This window comes from Hordeum vulgare, chromosome 2H (genome assembly GCF_904849725.1).
Source record: "Hordeum vulgare subsp. vulgare chromosome 2H, MorexV3_pseudomolecules_assembly, whole genome shotgun sequence".
Taxonomy (NCBI): domain Eukaryota; kingdom Viridiplantae; phylum Streptophyta; class Magnoliopsida; order Poales; family Poaceae; genus Hordeum; species Hordeum vulgare.
The window spans coordinates 617,466,233-617,476,041 of record NC_058519.1 but is presented as its reverse complement, the minus strand read 5'-3'; positions in this window follow the sequence as shown (position 1 = coordinate 617,476,041).

The following is a 9,809-nucleotide window of genomic DNA, read 5'->3' as shown; positions in this document are numbered from 1 at the left end:
GCTGCTACTGTTACTCTGTTGCTACTACTGTTACTCTGCTGCTACTGCTGTCGCTCTTCTTGTCGGTGAATACTCACAACATATGCCATGGGTAGGCTAAAGTCGGTGAGAACCGAAGGGACAAAGGTGGGAGCTGGGAACGAGGTTGGTACACGCATGGGACGCACGATGTACCCAAGTTCAGGGCTCTCCGTAGAGATAATACCCCTAATCCTGCCGGAGTGTTTGATGTATAGGAACGGAGTACAATGTCGCTCCTGGAGCTATGTTGGGAGGAGGAAGAGGGGAGCAGTCGGCTCGTCTCTACCTTTCTCTTTGTGGTTGGTGAATGTGTTGTGTTGAATGACTGGTCAAGGATCGCCCCCCTTGCATGGAGGGCGACCGGGGGGTTTTATAGACGAACCCGCCGGCCTACAATATGGATAACGGGTACAAGTGTGGGACCCGGCTGGCAGCTTCGCCGGCTGGCAGGGGCCCACAAGGGTCTTGTCTTGTCGATGGGGGGCCCACCGGCTACATGGTCTCGATTGCCTGTGGGACCCGCCGGCTGGCCAATGAGGCTCTCGCGTAAGGTTGATGCTGAGCACGCGTTGTACGTCAAGCGTCGCCCCGCGAGATTCTTCATGGGCAGGTAGTACGACCGCCTCCACTGTTCCACACGCCGAGTGCAGTAATGGAGTGGGAGTGTGACGGTCCGACACTGTGCTAGGTGATGGATCAGAGCCGGGGTAGGTCAGCGGCGTGGCCGCCGACGCTCGTACCAGCCGGGCGCCCTGATCCTGTACCTTTGCTGACGCGTAGCTACCTTTAATCGTGAGGTCTCTTCCTGACCTACGATCTGATGTGACTTGTGATCCTCGGCCGGCTAGCCTGCTTGGCCAGCCAGCTTAAGTGTGGCCGCCTCATCCCCAGTCCGGCTGGCGGGACCAGACCGGCTCCGAAGAGGAGGCTGCCAGGATTCTAGCCGGCAGGGGTTGCCTGGCCGGCCAGAAAGGTGGCCGCCTCGTCCTCTAGCCGGCAGGTGATGCCTAACCGGCCAGAAGACTTGGGCCTTGGGAATCTTCATACGTTCATGTCCATTGGGCCGGAAATGAAGGAATAGGCTTGATGAGCCTACCCCGGGGTTATCCTCCCGACAGTAGTCCCCGAAGCTGGCGAGGTCTGCCGCCTGCGGGTGGGCGGCCTCACCGGCTTGTTGATTTGTCTTGATATTTTGGCCGCTATTCGCGGCGAAGGACGCCGGCTTCGAAACCGGGTGGCTTCGAAGCGACGCCTCGGTCTAGTCGTAACTTGTTCGGAGAACGCCACGTGCCAGGCCCCCCTGGCGTAATGATGGCGATTACTGCTGATGGGACCGGGCCTGGGCCCTGGGTCCCACCACGACGCCCCCTCGGCCTCCGCGCAGGAGATCCTCTGCGAATTTACTCCGCGGTGGTTGGGCTTAGGGGAGCGTTACCGCCCGTAATACACGGGGTTAATGGGGCTCGGTGCGCACCGGATCCCCTCCCCACGACGCTTCGTGGGGGTTTAAATGGGGCGCAAGGGTTCCAAGGAAGCCATTCGCCCCCTCTTCTCGCCCTCCAACCGCGCTCTCTTCCTCCCTGCGTCCTGAGAAGAAGAGCTCGCGCCCTTCGTCTTCTTCATCTTCGCCGTCGCGACATCGCCGACCGCTTTGAGCTCTCGCCACCCGCAGTCATGGCCAGCGGTTCCTCCTCGAAGAAGTCATCGGTGCAGAAGGCGTCCTCAGAGGGGGCCTGGTTGGGCAGCGACGTCGACGAGGGGCACATCAAGGCGCTTCGTCATCATCGACTACTGCCCCCGGCCTCCCAAGTATTGGTGCGCCTCCCCAGCTCCGAGACCGCTCCCGCACCCGCCGCGGGAGAGGTTGTGGTCTTCGTCGAGCACTTCTACCGGGGCTTCGGGCTCCCGGCTAGCTCCTTCTTCGCTGACTGGCTCCAATTCTTCGGCCTCCAGCCGCATCATCTGGCGCCGAACGCCATACTGCAGCTGGCCGCCTTCGTGGTCCTGTGCGAGGGCTTCGTGGGGATCGAGCCTCGCGTCGACCTGTGGTGCAGCCTATTCTTCTTTAAGCAGCAATCCATCGCCATGGAAAAATCCAAGGTGGAGAAGCTCAGGGGCCGCGCCCCATGACGCCGTGCTGGGCCGCGTTGGTGCATCATCGCCTGAAGTCTGGCTTCCCCCAGATGCCTCTGCAAGACTCCATCAAGCATTGGCAGAAGGGTTTCTTCTACGTGAAGAGCGCCGACCCGGCCCAGGACGCCCTCAACATGCCCCTGTTCGCCATCGCTCCCCCGACGCGGCGGAACTGGGATGCGAAGACTCCCAGGCCGCATCCTGAGGTGGCGCTTATCTGTGCCCACCTCGACATCTTGGAGAAGAGCGGCCTCCTCGGCCACGACCTTCTCGCCACCATGGTGGTCCGCCGGATTCTGCCTCTGCAGAGGCGGCTGCATCTGGTCTGCCAGATGAGCGGCCGGCTTGATCCATGCCGGCTGTCCACCAAGAGGTTTACCCCGGGCGCTCTAGCGCGAAGGGTGAACCTGATCTCTACTGCCCACATGGATGAGGGCGGGGAATGGACATGGGGGATGTCCCCGTTCAACCGGGCTCACCCGCCTCCGATGGTAGCTTTACTCCATTCTTCTGTGTTGTTTTGTCTCGAAGCCCGTTGAATTCTTTTTTGTAGCTGTTCGAGATCCTGCAGGGGTCCCTCCGTCAGCCCACTCCCGATGTGGAGGTGCCCGACGCCTCCGAGATTGAGGACGAGGGCGCGATGGATCCCCGCTCAGACTCCTCCGCCGGCTCGGAAGATCCCCTGGAGTCGGAAGGGACCGAGCCGTCTGGTGAGTATACGCGGCACGTCGTAGCAGACTTGGACGGACGACGATGAGGTAGCCTCATTTTGTTCTGGTGCAGCCTTCGAGGAAGACTCTGATGAGGTGGAGGAGGTCACCATCCCACCACTGGCGCGTGGCCGGCGTCAAGGTGGCGGGGCGACCGCTGCCGACGAGGCAGCCGGGAAGAAGGGCAAGGGTGCCACAGCTTCCCGGCCGGCCTCTAAGCGGCCGGCGCCGGGTCCTCCAGCCGAGCAGCGAGCACGCGGCGCCGTGGTGGTGGTCGGAGGCAGGTCCCTGTAGTTGTGGGGTATGGTTTCCTCCTTGTTTCCTTTGTCCTTCTTGGGATGAGCTTTGTTCCTTAGGAGCTTTGCTTGACAGGGAGGCGGAGGATGCGGATGAAGACACCGCCTCCGCAGCCGAGCGAGCCGGCTGGGCAGCAGCTAATGCTGCCCAGAGGGAGCTTGAGATAGAGTCCAAGCGCCGGTGGGACACGACTGCGGGGAAGGCCGTCGTGGGTCAGCCTCGCCCCAGCCGGGTCGAGAGGCCGGTGGAGAAGCGTGCGAAGGCTAGACATGACCCCTCTGCACATGCCCGTGCGGAGGAGCCAGCTAGCGAGGCCGCCTCCAGGCCGGCCCCAAGGACCGAGGGGGCCCAGCCGTCCGAACCGGCGGCCTCGGCGCCGATGGATCTGGAGACGATCCCCGACTCTCCCCGGGCCGAGGCGGCCCCCGACACGCCGGAGCTGGACTTGGCGGCGCCGGACGCGGCCCCTGACGCCTCAGGGGCGACTATGGATGCGCCGGACGCGGCCCATCCGCCTCCTACAGGGGAGGTAGCGCTGGCCGGGACGGCGCCTGAGCCGACTGTCGAGCCGGCACCAGGAGCCGGCGCCATCATTGTTCCTCAGCACGGCCCTGTTGCGCCAGGAGTCGGCCTATGAAGACATGGCAGGCGGCGGACTTGGCCCGCGTGCGACTGCCCGCTGGCACCGTTCTTTCCGGCGTACCGGAGCTGGTGACGATGTTCTCCAGCAGCCGGTCGAAGGTGGAGCAGTCGACCCGCGTGGTATGCGGCGACATGGAACGCCTGGAAGCTCGCACCCAGGTAGGCATTGCCTTCTTTGTTTTTTCGTACTTTTTTCTCTTCTCTTGGCGTTAGTGGGGGCGCGACAGCGCACCCACTGGGTGTAGCCCCCGAGAATCGGGCGGGTTGATTGCCAACCGGTCCGAATCTCTTGGAGGCCTTTTTCCCTGCATAGTTTTCTTTAGTGGGGGCGCGCAAGCGCACCCACTGGGTGTAGCCCCCGAGAATTGGGCTGGTTAGGTTTTTAACCAGGTCGAATCTTAATCTTGTTCCCTTTTTCTCCCCTTTGGCAGGTGCTTTATGATGCTCAGGTACAGGCGTACAACGAGCTACGGGACCAGCACCTGGGGGCTGATAGCCGGATTGCCGAGCTTGAAGCCCGGTCAGGCGAAGTCGCCGTGGAGCGTGATGCCCTGCGCAACGCCGGCGGCCAGCTCCAAGAGCAGCTGGACCTTCTTCAGGCGGAGAAGAAGGAGATCAAGGCGGCTAGCCGGGTCGAGTTGGAGCGGCTGCGGGCCACGCTGCAGGAGAAGGAGGCCTCCTACTCTGCCGACGTGGACCGCCTCGCGTCGCTTCACCTCAAGGAGGTGGACCTCAAGGACGCCGCCTTGAGGGAGAAGGATGAGGCCCTTGTCCAGAAGCAGACGCAGCTGGCCAAGGCTCTGGAGTCTGCGGCGACCCTCCAGGAGGAAGTCGCCCGCCTTACCCATGCGAGTAATGTGCGGGAGCGCGAGGTCCTCGAGGTCTCTCATGAGACCGACGGCGCCTTCCATCGTGGGTCTCTCTTCCTTGTCTTATGTTTGGTCTTTTTGCCGTCTCCTCCTTTTGTTGTGTTCTTACGTCCTGGTTGCCGTCACTCCAGGTCTCTTCCCCGAGACCCAGATCGCAGCCGACACCGCCGTCGAGGTGTGCCGTGAGGAGCGCCGCGCGGCCGGGTAGGAGGTAGACACTACCTCCGGCTGGAGTGTGGAGGAGATCGGGGTGGGCCTTCGGGCCCGCCTGCACGCCCTTGGCGAGTCTGTGGCTCAGCTCCAGGTTGCAGGTTCGTCGATGGTGGCGGCCTTGTGGCCGGAGGGCGTGGAGCCGGCGTCCATGAGCCGGCTCGCCCGCTGGCTTGCAGTGAGTGGAGAGCGCCTGGATGCCTGGCGTGCCTCCGCAGCGCGGTCTGGGGCTTATATGGCCCTGAGCTTGGCCAAGTCATGGTATCGGAATTTGAACTTGGGCAAGCTGGCTGCCTAGCGCGACGGCTCGGAGGCGGAGCTGCAGGGCATGGAGGAAGAGCTTCGCGTGAGAGCCAGCGCCGTCGTCGAGTATGCAGCCTGGGACGACTTTGTCTTGGAGCGGGGTGAAGATGGAGGTGTGATCGCTGAAGATCTGCACGGCCTTCAGCCCTATGACGCCGACGGCAGCTTCGACGAAGCGGTCCGGGCTGAGGAATCTGCTACCGCCTCTAGCGGTGCGGCGTATGCCGACTCCGGGGTTGGCGGAGCCGAGGGCCTCAGCACGGGAGACGGCGCAACCACCTCGGGACCAGCCGGAGGCGGTGATGCTACCACATCAGGAGCAGCGGCCGAGACGACCAATGAGGCCGTTGTCCCGTAACCGGTGTCCTTTTGTGTTTTTGGTTCTAACCCCGGAGGGATGTAACGAACGTGGGCCATGGGCCAATGCTTTTGTGAATGTATATATTCAACATTATATTCGTCACCAAGCGTGTTGTCTTATGATCCTGTCTTTTGATTCCTGGTTGACTTCTCTTATCCGAAGCCATCAAGACATAAAGAACAAGACATAAGCCAATCAGAGGCCGGCTTGAATGAGATCGTATATATGATCGAGCCAACCCGAGCCGGCGTCCCAAGTGTAGCCGTACTTTGCACGTATCCGACCTGACCTGGCGTCACCTCGCAAACCGAGCGACCGGAGCCAGCCCGCAGGTTCGTACGAGGGACCAGGGATTAGCCGGTACACTATGTGTCCATTTACAAGGGCAGGCCGTCCGAGCGGCTAGCGAGCCCCCGAGCTTGTTAAAGCCAGCAAGGGGCCGCGCTGCGTAGCCTCCGAGCTTGATTAAGCCAGCAAGAGGTTGTACGCGGTGTAGCCCCCGAGCTTAATGAAGCGAGTCAGAGGGCGTACACTGAGTGAAAACTCTCAATAAAAAGAAACATGAAGCATGCTCTTTTTATCGCATTTGTTGTTCCCGCCAATCAGAGGCCGTCTTGAATGAGATCGTATATATGATCGAGCCAGCCCGAGCCAGCGTCCCAAGTGTAGCCGAACTTTGCATGTATTCGACCTGACATGACGTCACCTCGCAAACCGAGCGACCGGAGCCAGCCCGCAGGTTTGTACAAGGGACCAGGGATCAGCCGGTACACTATGTGTCTATTTACAAGGGCAGACCGTCCGAGCGGCTAGCGAGCCCCCGAGCTTGTTAAAGCCAGCAAGGGGCCGCGCTGCGTAGCCTCCGAGCTTGATTAAGCCAGCAAGAGGTGGTACGCAGTGTAGCCCCCGAGCTTAATGAAGTGTGTCAGAGGGCGTACACTGAGTGAAAACTCACAATAAAAAGAAACATGAAGCATGCTCTTTTTATTGCTTTCCTTGTTCCCTGAAGAGGGAGGAAGATACATGTACATGCTCTTTCCTTTGCTTGACTCTTACCTTTTAGCAATAGAACGGGCGAAGCAACGCCGCGTTCCATGGACGTTCCGTTTCTTGGCTGGAGTCGTCCCTCTTGCGCTTCCTTGGCTTTTGGGCGTCAATCAGGTAGTAAGCGTTGTTGTGCAGCGCCCTACTGATGATGAAGGGTCCCTCCCATGGAGATCAGAGCTTGTGCTAGCCGGCAGTGCGCTGGATTCTTTGAAGGACCAAGTCTCCCTCCTTGAAAGAGAGAGGCCTGATCTTTTTGCTATGGTAGTATCTCAGCTTCTGTTGGTAGATGGCCGTCCGGCTTAAAGCCAAGTCCCTTGCTTCTTCTAGGAGATCCACACTGTCTTCTCTGGCCTCCTTCGCCTCCGTTTCTGTGTATAGGGTGAACCGAGGCGAGTCAAACTCGACATCCGTGGGAATAATAGCCTCAGACCCATATACCAGAAAGAATGGAGTGAAGCCGGTCAACCGGTTGGGCGTGGTGCGGAGGCTCCATACCACAGCCGGCAGTTCTTCAATCCAGCAGCCGGCTGTTGGAATTATGCCCTAGAGGCAATAATAAATATAGTTATTATTATAATTCCTGTATCAAGATAATCGTTTATTATCCATGCTATAATTGTATTGAATGAAGACTCATTTACATGTGTGGATACATAGACAAAACACTGTCCCTAGCAAGCCTCTAGTTGGTTAGCCAGTTGATCAAAGATAGTCAGTGTCTTCTGATTATGAACAAGGTGTTGTTGCTTGATAACTGGATCACGTCATTAGGAGAATCACGTGATGGACTAGACCCAAACTAATAGACGTAGCATGTTGATCGTGTCATTTTGTTGCTACTGTTTTCTGTGTGTCAAGTATTTGTTCCTATGACCATGAGATCATATAACTCACTAACACCGGAGGAATACATTGTGTGTATCAAACGTCGCAACGTAACTAGGTGACTATAAAGATGCTCTACAGGTATCTCCGAAGGTGTTCCTTGAGTTAGTATGGATCAAGACTGGGATTTGTCACTCCGTGTGACGGAGAGGTATCTCGGGGCCCACTCGGTAATACAACATCACATACAAGCCTCGCAAGCAATGTAACTTAGTGTAAGTTGCGGGATCTTGTATTACGGAACGAGTAAAGAGACTTGCCGGTAAACGAGATTGAAATAGGTATGCGGATACTGACGATCGAATCTCGGGCAAGTAACATACCGAAGGACAAAGGGAATGACATACGGGATTATATGAATCCTTGGCACTGAGGTTCAAACGATAAGATCTTCGTAGAATATGTAGGATCCAATATGGGCATCCAGGTCCCGCTATTGGATATTGACCGAGGAGTCTCTCGGGTCATGTCTACATAGTTCTCGAACCCGCAGGGTCTGCACACTTAAGGTTCGACGATGTTTTATGCGTATTTGAGTTATATGGTTGGTTACCGAATGTTGTTCGGAGTCCCGGATGAGATCACGGACGTCACGAGGGTTTCCGGAATGGTCCGGAAACGAAGATTGATATATAGGATGACCTCATTTGGTTACCGAAGGTTTTCGTGCATTACCGGAAAAGTTTCGGGCTCATCGGTAGTGTACCGGGAGTGCCGGGAGGGGTGCCGGGGACCATCGGGAGGGGTGTCACGCCCCAAGGGGTCTCATGGGCTATGGGAAGAGATAAACCAGCCCCTAGTGGGCTGGAATAAGTTCCCACTAAGGCCCATAAGGTTTGAGAAGGAAAAAACACAAGGTGGAAAGAGTTTCCAAGTGGGAAGGTGGAATCCTACTCCAAGTAGGATTGGAGTAGGACTCCTCCACCTCCAATTTCGGCCAAACCTTTAGGTTTTGAGGCTGCCTCCTCCCCTCCCTCCCACCTATATATACGGAGGTTTTAGGGCTGATTTGAGACGACTTTCTCACGGCTGCCCGACCACATACCTCCATAGTTTTTCCTCTAGATCGCGTTTCTGCGGAGCTCGGGCGGAGCCCTGCTGAGACAAGATCATCACCAACCTCCGGAGCGCCGTCACGCTGCCGGAGAACTCTTCTACCTCTCCGTCTCTCTTGCTGGATCAAGAAGGCCGAGATCATCGTCGAGTTGTACGTGTGCTGAACGCGGAGGTGCCGTCCGTTCGGTACTAGATCGTGGGACTGATCGCGGGATTGTTCGCGGGGCGGATCGAGGGACGTGAGGACGTTCCACTACATCAACCGCGTTCACTAACGCTTCTGCTGTACGATCTACAAGGGTACGTAGATCACTCATCCCCTCTCGTAGATGGACATCACCATGATAGGTCTTCGTGCGCGTAGGAAATTTTTGTTTCCCATGTGACGTTCCCCAACAGTGGCATCATGAGCTAGGTTCATGCGTAGATGTCTTCTCGAGTAGATCACAAAAGTTTTTTTGGGCGGAGATGTGCGTTTTTCTGCCCTCCTTAGTCTTTTCTTGATTCCGCGGTATTGTTGGATTGAAGCGGCTTGGACCGACATTACTCGTACGCTTACGAGAGACTGGTTTCATCGCTCAAAGATGACTGGCAAGTGTCGGTTTCTCAAAGATGACTGGCAAGTGTCGGTTTCTCCAACTTTAGTTGAATCGGATTTGACCGAGGAGGTCCTTGGATGAGGTTAAATAGCAACTCATATATCTCCGGTGTGGTGTTTGTGTAAGTAAGATGCGATCCTACTAGATACCCATGGTCACCACGTAAAACATGCAACAACAAAATTAGAGGACGTCTAACTTGTTTTTGCAGGGTATGCTTGTGATGTGATATGGCCAATGATGTGATGTGATATATTGGATGTATGAGATGATCATGTTGTAATAGAAAATATCGACTTGCACGTCGATGGTACGGCAACCGGCAGGAGCCATAGGGTTGTCTTTATACTAACGTTTGTGCTTGCAGATGCGTTTACTATTTTGCTAGGATGTAGCTTTAGTAGTAATAGCATGAGTAGCACGACAACCCCGATGGCGACACGTTGATGGAGATCATGATGATGGAGATCATGGTGTGACGCCGGTGACAAGAAGATCGTGCCGGTGCTTTGGTGATGGAGATCAAGGAGCACGTGATGATGGCCATATCATGTCACTTATGAATTGCATGTGATGTTAATCCTTTTATGCACCTTATTTTGCTTAGAACAACGGTAGCATTATGAGGTGATCTCTCACTAAAATTTCAAGACGAAATTGTGTTCTCCCCGACTGT